The following is an 8251-nucleotide window of genomic DNA, read 5'->3' as shown; positions in this document are numbered from 1 at the left end:
TATCACCAGGAACTTACTTAGGCTGAACAGTTAGAAGTAATTTCAATTTTAAAAACCAAGAAAGGATGCTCTTCTACTGGTTGTATGGCAGTAAAGCAAACATTTATTTTGATAGTTGAATTCTACCTTTACCAAATTAATTTCAAAACTTTGTAATACTGCCTTCTGTAACGCTTCAGAATAAACTAGCGTCACAAGATCAAATTGTTCATCCATTACACAAACCCTGTTTTAAAATAGACATCACATTTAAAAACACTAGCTATAAAGGCAATACAAATAAGTAGACCTTGAACCTTCTCACCTTCAATAAAAATGTCTTTTTTGTAACCCTGTCAAACGTATTACAATAAGAATGTAGCGACGTGCTCCGCTGATCCGTTGTTTTACTCCTTTTGCCTGGTATGTGAGTGAAGCGGAGAGATTTCAGACTTTTAAAGTGGCCTTCTTGAGCAGGATTCACATGGTAATTAGGTCAGGGCACACTGAAGAAAAACAAAGCTGTCCACATGCAGAGATGTTTGAAGGAGAGCGGAGATGCTTGTGGCTCCGCATTGAGAGGACTGCAGCCACGTTGGAGTGTCCATATGCTCGATGTTATGCAGATATAATGGTAGGTTTCTGGGGATGTGACTTGCGGTGGCAGCCTGTCTTCACCATGCTCTTTATACCCAGAACACAAAGCCCTGCTGCCTCGTCACCTGACTGTGATTATTCTGTCCTATAGCGCTGAAAGGGATGTTGCAAATTTTCCGTTCACAGTCTCTGAAGCCTGATTGAGGTCCTGCGCCCCAGTGCGCCTCGTATTATTTCAAATTAAACCATTCCTCAGCTATGTGACGTCTTCTGCAGAAACATACACATTTTTGGCTGAGGCTTGCTTTTGTTTCTGAGACTTCTGTGACCAATTTAGCTGTCAGCTCAAAGTGCAGCTTGACAGATCCAACCCAAACGGGAATATGCCTTTGACTTTAGTTCAGTCTTTTTTTCTTTTTTTTATATAATATCTTTATTAAATTGTTCAAATCCAAAACAGAACAGCTCAGACATGACATGACAAGTAAGGTACGTACTGTACTGTAGATAATAATTAGAAATAAAAAACACTCCACAATGTAGGGTTCTAGTCTTTTTAACAATATGTTTATTGACTAACTTTTACGAACTCAGTAATGACAGAAGCATGATAAAGCAAAAACAAACAAAAGAACAGCTCTGTTTCAAGACATACATTGGAGGTTACAGGAGAATCCATTTGATGATTGTCGTTTCTTATGATAACAGTTTCAGGAGGTTCCTTTTACAATAATAGCCTAAACAGTAAATCAAGCCCAAGGACATTTAACTAATGGCGCATTTACACTGCAGGCCTCGCTCGGCCTCGCTCGGTTTGGTTAGGCCTTATTAGGCCCGGCTCACTTTAATGCTGCGCTCACATTACAGTTTAGGAACTGGGGTAGTATCTATAGTAACGCAGTGTAGGCGGAGCCGTATCGTCATCTTCCGTGAGCGCCCCAGAAAAACAACACAGCCGTTAGCTCTTAGCACTCAGAGCTCACAGCTCTTCATATCTGTTCAGAAACTAGACAAAAGTTAAACAAGTACAAACCACAGACTGTCTGTGTCATGGAGAATACAGTCGCTGGTTTATTTATGTCTGAAGGCCGTTGTTGTGAGTGTGGACGGTCGGAGCATATACTGCGTTCGCTTAGCCGATCTCCATTCAGAAAACATGCAGTTTAAAAGGTTTTTCGCCTGCCGTCTGTCTGCAGACTTGTCAAAGCATTAATTCATGGTTTTTACTAACCGGTATCAGTATGTTGTTACTTCGGCATCATTTTGAAACGTGTATTACAATTAAATCACGGTAAAATATGTTCATCTTGTTGTAGTTGTAGCCCCCTTGACAGCGATTCTCTCTCTAGGTTAGCATACTCAGCCCGACTCAGCCCTGGTTGTTGGCCTCGATAGAACCACGATTTAGTCGGGCCAGAAAAAAGGTGAAAAAGTAGGCCCGGGCCGGAACTAGGCCAAGTGTAAGCGCAACCAAAAACAGTGCACGGCTCGGCACGCTTAAAGCGAGCTCCGCGCTGTAGTGTGAATGCGCCATAAGACTCACATATGTTATAGAACTGGTCAGATTTTTCAACACTTGTAAAATATTCCAGGGGAACCAACTCAAATATAATTTTTCGCTGAGAGATATAGTCCATTGTAGTCATATATTTGTCCTCGCGAAAGTAAGGACATAATATCATATTTTACCACCAACACTAGTTAGTGTTTTGATTGGCAGACCTCAAATCAAAGACAGCAGGTTCCATCTAATATTTCTGCAGTTTACACACTGAAAAAACGGAATGCTTCATGACCTGAGGCACTGGGTCAGGTAGCCTACTAGTTCAGTCATGTATTCAGGTTAGTGGGAGAATGTGCGTGAGCAGAGTTGGTGCAGTCTGAGATGCAAATGAATAATTTCACGACGTCTGTCTGGGTCCCTTCAGCCTACCCAAGAAGTCATTGTTTCTGAGTGTGTGTGTGTGTGTGTGTTCTATGGTTGTAACCTGGCCTCTGTCTGCCTCAACACACAACCTCGTCATGTGTGAAATGCGATACGGATGCAGCGTCTCTGCACTCTGTCTGCTGCCTCGCTAATTAATGCTTGACGCGACCCAACAGTCTCAATTTGTCCCGGGAACGTTATCATCATTGTTCACCCTCCCCTTTCCTGTGTTGTTATTACTGTACCTCCAAAAGGGTGAGTGGAGATTAGGGGCAAGCTGTCTGTCAGGCAGGAATATAGCTTGGTTTAACATGAAACTCAAACATGTACATTTCTAAGGTTTAGTGTTTGTTATTGAGGGCTTTTGTCAACGTTTATAGCCTCTTAAATCTGAGGGATTGCTACTTTTACTTTATATAATTTTTTATTATATGCTTAAAATTGTAATATCTTTTAGTTTTTGGACTGTCAAACAGAACAAGCAATTGGAAAATGTTACCGCGGTCTCTGGAAACTTGTGATGGATATATTTCTACAATTTTACAGGCTGAAGTAATTTGTTGAATTGCGTTCTTCCATTATTCCATATTTCTGAGATTTTCTTTATGACTTTGCTTTTCACTTAGTCGCCAAGTACTAGCGACATTTTAGCTTTGCACATGCTTCGATAATGTGTTTTTCTGCCAGAAGCTGTCGTAAATTGACATGTTTACCCATTTAAAACCATATTTTTATGATACAATCGTAACTGCATTAAGGATTTCAGTCAGTGGACGTCTGGATTTTCAGTTATCAGCGGAGCAAACGTTAGCATCAGGTGGTGGAGAAAAACGGATTTTTATGTTGAAACAACAACTCCCACGCTTCTTCGAAACGACACTAAACTCTGTATTTTGTTATTTTTTTCATTCAGACAGCCTTCGTGGCAGAAAATGGCATATTATGCATATGTGGAGGAAATAAAAATACTCATTTGTTGCAGCCTTGGTTTGATACGCACATATTTTTTACAAACTGCTGCAAAACCTCATGAGAAAGCCCCAGTGCTTTTCTCCTCCATTGCTCATTTGAAGGACATTTTTCAAACTGAAGGTGTTTTTTCTGAAGGCGCCAAACCATTCAGTATTTCCCTTCCTCTCACTCACTCTCATTGTTATCCCCCGTGGTATTAGAAGAGGTGTAAGCATGCGCTCATACCTGCGTGTGCGCATGCGTGCATGTCTGAGCAATTTGATTTTTCTCTTTGTGTGCGTGTGAAGCGGACGTGAAGGCATGTGCCCTTTCTCTCCTCTGTTCAGCCCCAGCAAGGTCTGAGCAGGGCGAGAATAAAAGGGGCGAAGAGAAGGAGAAAGTGCTCCCACAGTTGATTTGGCCATTGTGGGGGGAGGAACACTATTCCTATTGATGCTCTGGACGCATGGCTGAAACCCCTAGAAGCTTTAGGAAGGGAGCTTATTCAAGGCTCGGTGTGACCCGGAGGACTGGGTTGGAAGATGGGTGTTGAGCCCTTTGTGGGGAGGGTGGGAACATTGTCCCTGCTCCGCTGCTTTAGAGGCCCTCTGAACCCGCTCCGAGGCTGATGGGCTCTCAGGTTGTCTCTGGTTTTAGCTTCACAAGACTCTGGAGAGGTCTCTTCTGTGAGAGGTGGCATGAGTTCTCAAAGAGATCTGAGAAAAGTTTGACTAAACGCTCAAATAAGAGCATCTATTATGATTTTCATTGCACGAGTAGAGATTTGTTTCAATATATTATTTGTTAGAGCCACAATGAAGTAGGGCTCCTCAATTAATCGTATTTTAATCGCAATTACGATTATGGCTTGCAACGATTACGAAAACAACGTAATCGAAATAAAACGATTATTATTTTTTTATTTATTTTTTTTTTTTTGTGGTTTTTCAGTTGAATTATACTTAAAGTTCAGGGTAATCAACTGTTAAAAACATGCTGTTCAAATAATTTTTTCAATAAATGGATGTTTTCAAAGTAAATAATAATCGTTTTTAATAATCGTGATATCAATTATTGACCCAAATAATCGAGATTATGATTTTCGCCATAATCGAGCAGCCCTAATTCAGTGTATATGCAGGTTTTAAAAAAGCTTTTCATTGAATTCCCCTCAAATAGAGAGATAGATGACGTCCTATTGGCAGGCATTGTACATCTTTAGTATTCCACCTACATATTTAATTCCAAAAGTTACATCATGTAGGATGATTTGAAATCCTTTCCATTATAAATGCCCAACTTCTATGTTGTCATCTGATAAGCCTCCCCTCATGGATGCGTTATTGAAGCTGAACTTCCTGGATCCTGTTTCCACTCTTACGGGTACCTGAAACAACAGAACCCACCGATGCAGCAACCTTTTGTTGTTTAAACACTTCATCTGACAGACATGCAGGCTAATAGCTCTGGGTCATACATCTTGGTCATGTTTCCCCACCTGGAAAACCAGTTTGTGTTAGATTACATGACTCACACAATGAAGGGAGGAAGGTAGCAACAGCAGGACAAACATTAAACAAAACAGGAAGGGTACAAATCTCAAATGATCGACATTAAACAAAAACAGAGACCAAGTTTATTGACGTATGTTGGGAAACTTGATGATTGTTTCTACAAATGGTTAGAAAACACTGAGGGGAAAATAATATCTCTTTTTGTGAATCAGCTTTGAGAGACTGCTGCTTCACGCCGTCTGCCAGTACATGGACCTCGTCTCTGCAAGTGAGTGGAAAATAATGCTTTCTATCGCTTCCTAATATTTGTGTTTGAAATGCATCAATAAAAATCAATGCCTTGCTTATAATTGACAAACATACTTATAAAAACCTGACCTCAGCACACAAACAGTTGTGTTAAAGCTTTTGAACTCTACGTTTCATACAAATGAGATGATTGTGTTTGTATAATCGTATTGACGCAGTCCGGCTGCACGTAAAAGGCCAGCTAAAGGTTTTTTCAGTCGCATGAGAGATCAAAGTCTATTTTTCTTTGTTGAACCTTCAGGCAGCGACTACAACGGGTCCCGTCAGACTGAGGTGGTGAACAAGCAGGAAGAGTTCCTTCCTCCTGGGCTCCTGCTGTCGGCCCACTTGGAGCAGATGAGCTGAGCCATGTTTCCTCCTCAGAGCTCTGCGGCAGCCAGGCGCTCCGACAGGTGGAGATAAATCTATTTGTCTGGATAACGTCCGCCTGGTTCCTTCCTTCCTTTTTCCTCTGTCTGGTCTCTGGTTTCTGTATCCATAAATACGTGAGAGTTTATCAACGCCTGAATGCAGATGGATATACATCCTAAACATTAGCATGTTAGCATGCTCACTGTTGGCATGTGAGTATGCCGCAGATAGAATTCAGCTCAAAGCTAAGCCTGAGTAATTTCCTTGCCTTGAGAATAACCCTTTAGATTTTATCCTCAGGCAAAATGCTTTAATTTCTGCCAAACAGAAAATGGTCCGTGTTCTCAAAGCAGTTTCTCATTCAACCAAAAATGGTGTTGTCTGGTGTGGAAAGAAAGCATCATGGAGCTGTGTGGCTCGATTGAACTACTGTTTTCATTCTTGGGATCAAATGTTTTCCAAGTCAATTCATTAACATAATAATGTTATATGGATTGTTAATTCTTCATTTTAAGAATATTCTAACCTCACAACCTGATTGTTGATCTGGAATTCACAACTAGGTATTGTTACAACCCGGCTCGTGGGCTGTAACATAAAGCAGGGAGGCGAGACGAGAGGTAAGAATAATATAGTTTATTGTTTAAACACAACAAACTAAATAGACACCAGCATCAGGTCCCCGAAACTGGCGTAGAGAAAGTGCCCAGAGGAGTGAGAGCGACGCAACCGGCTGGGCTCCTCCTTTATCCCGCTTCATCAGGTGTAGCTCATCAGGTAGGCATCCGCCCACAGGTGCGGCTCAACAGCACCTGAACCTGCGAACACCCACAAACCACACACACACAAACAGACGGCACCCCACGTGGTGTGGAGGGGTCGTCACAGTATACATAATACAAACAAATCACACTTGTTTCAATTTCCAAATAACAAATGGCAACTGTTCATAATCCTTGAGATTAGCATTCAAATTCATTTATGAGTTGTATATTAGAGCAACGGTTAGTCAAGAGTTGATCTATCTGTCCCTTTTCACAGCGCAAATGATAGCATTTAGAAACTACTGTTAAGTAAAACATCTTTCTTTCCAAGCACAAATTCAGAACAGTACATAATGACAATATTAACCTAAAAAGTGATGGAATAATTACTTAAATAACAGACTTGTATCAAATATATCTGTGCAGCTCTGTGCAGGCTGCAAGGAGTCATAGAGACATGTTGCAAAGGTGCTAAGACTGAGGTATGCATAAGGAAATATATCACTGCCTGTAGGGTCATCCTAGGATTAGTATAAGTGGTGAGGTGTGAGGCATGAACATGTATCATCTCTACATTATATGCACAGACACTTCACTCTTCATCTGAGGTACAGAAGTAAATTCTTTGCTGAGAAAGTCATTCTTAAGTTTCTTCTTCTTTTAAGGTACAATTTATTGGATATTTCTTTCATTTTGTCTTTCTCTGCTGGCTTTGTCAAGTGTTATCACCTCGACTACTCGGCGTCAAGAACATTTTTTCCCCGATACACACTAAAGTACATGATTGTGTATATATAGTATGGCAGCACTGTGGCTGAACAGGTTGCTCATGTGCTGCTATCAATGCACACTGGGGTAGACGAGGTGTGAGTGTTATATCAGTCAATAATCAAAGACAAGTAAAGGAACTGTACTATAGTCATAAACTGCTTATGTCTGTACATTTCGATGTATTTAAGGCTTTATTGCTACATGCATAATGCTCACTAGGTTTACACACAAGCATAAAATTACAAGCATATTTTTTTCACGTAAACATGTAATATTGTTACTACGGTTTTAAGTAGAATGTCCAATAGATGTGTTACACTGGTAGAAATAAAACCATGTTACTTTGTTTTGATGATAAAAGCCTGCAGAGTTTTGACTCTGTATGAACATTAACTCTTACAACAGCACTTCTGCCTTATGAATACAAGTTTCTATGTTTTTTTCTACATTTGTACTTGACTGGATTTTGGAAACAATGTGTAAAAAAACTTGACATGGTGCATTTTGTTGTCAACCAAAGGGTGTGTGTTTGTTTGCGTTGAAATGACATTTCTCAGGCTCTAAACTTCTCTCTCTGAATGTCACGTAGTTCATCTCACATGGTGTCATCTACTGTGTACTGTAAACTTCCTTCAACATGAACTTGTTTTGGTCATGTTCACCCCAACACGGCGGGGCGCTGCCAACTTTTTAAATATAATAGAAGTAGTTGTGCCTGTAAAATATGAACTCAGATGATTTACTTGTGCCAACATGTGGAGAAGCCTAAAATATTCTGACAGCTTTATATACTAGTCAAAAACATCTGTGTATTTAATTATATGTGTGTGCAACAGCAATTATTTATAATTATCACTGCATCTATTAAAAGGATTTCAAATATTTCTCCTTATATGATTGTGTAATCTTTGTGCCCCCTTTTTGTATGTACCATCTTCCCTTATAAACATTTTATGAATATCATAGTATTCAGATATTCCACTTGTGTTGTAAAAGTAGCAATACTCAACTGCAAAAATACAACTCCTGGAGTTATAATGCTACATATTTACAGAAGTAGAAGCAACAAAATCTATATCAAAAAGTGA

General features: G+C 40.1%; 1 long non-coding RNA gene across 1 annotated transcript; it reads left to right on the top strand.

The window, feature by feature from the left end:
• The first annotated feature begins 5151 nt into the window (after window positions 1–5151).
• On the top strand, window positions 5152–8048 carry LOC104944973 (uncharacterized). The gene is made up of 2 exons (XR_798288.1): window positions 5152–5236; window positions 5519–8048. It is a non-coding gene; the product is annotated as an uncharacterized lncRNA (long non-coding RNA).
• The last annotated feature ends 203 nt before the right edge of the window (window positions 8049–8251 follow it).

Source organism: Notothenia coriiceps, unplaced genomic scaffold, assembly GCF_000735185.1.
Source record: "Notothenia coriiceps isolate Sejong01 unplaced genomic scaffold, NC01 NC01_scaffold00000339, whole genome shotgun sequence".
Lineage (NCBI taxonomy): Eukaryota > Metazoa > Chordata > Actinopteri > Perciformes > Nototheniidae > Notothenia > Notothenia coriiceps.
This window is presented reverse-complemented; position numbering and strand designations above follow the sequence as displayed.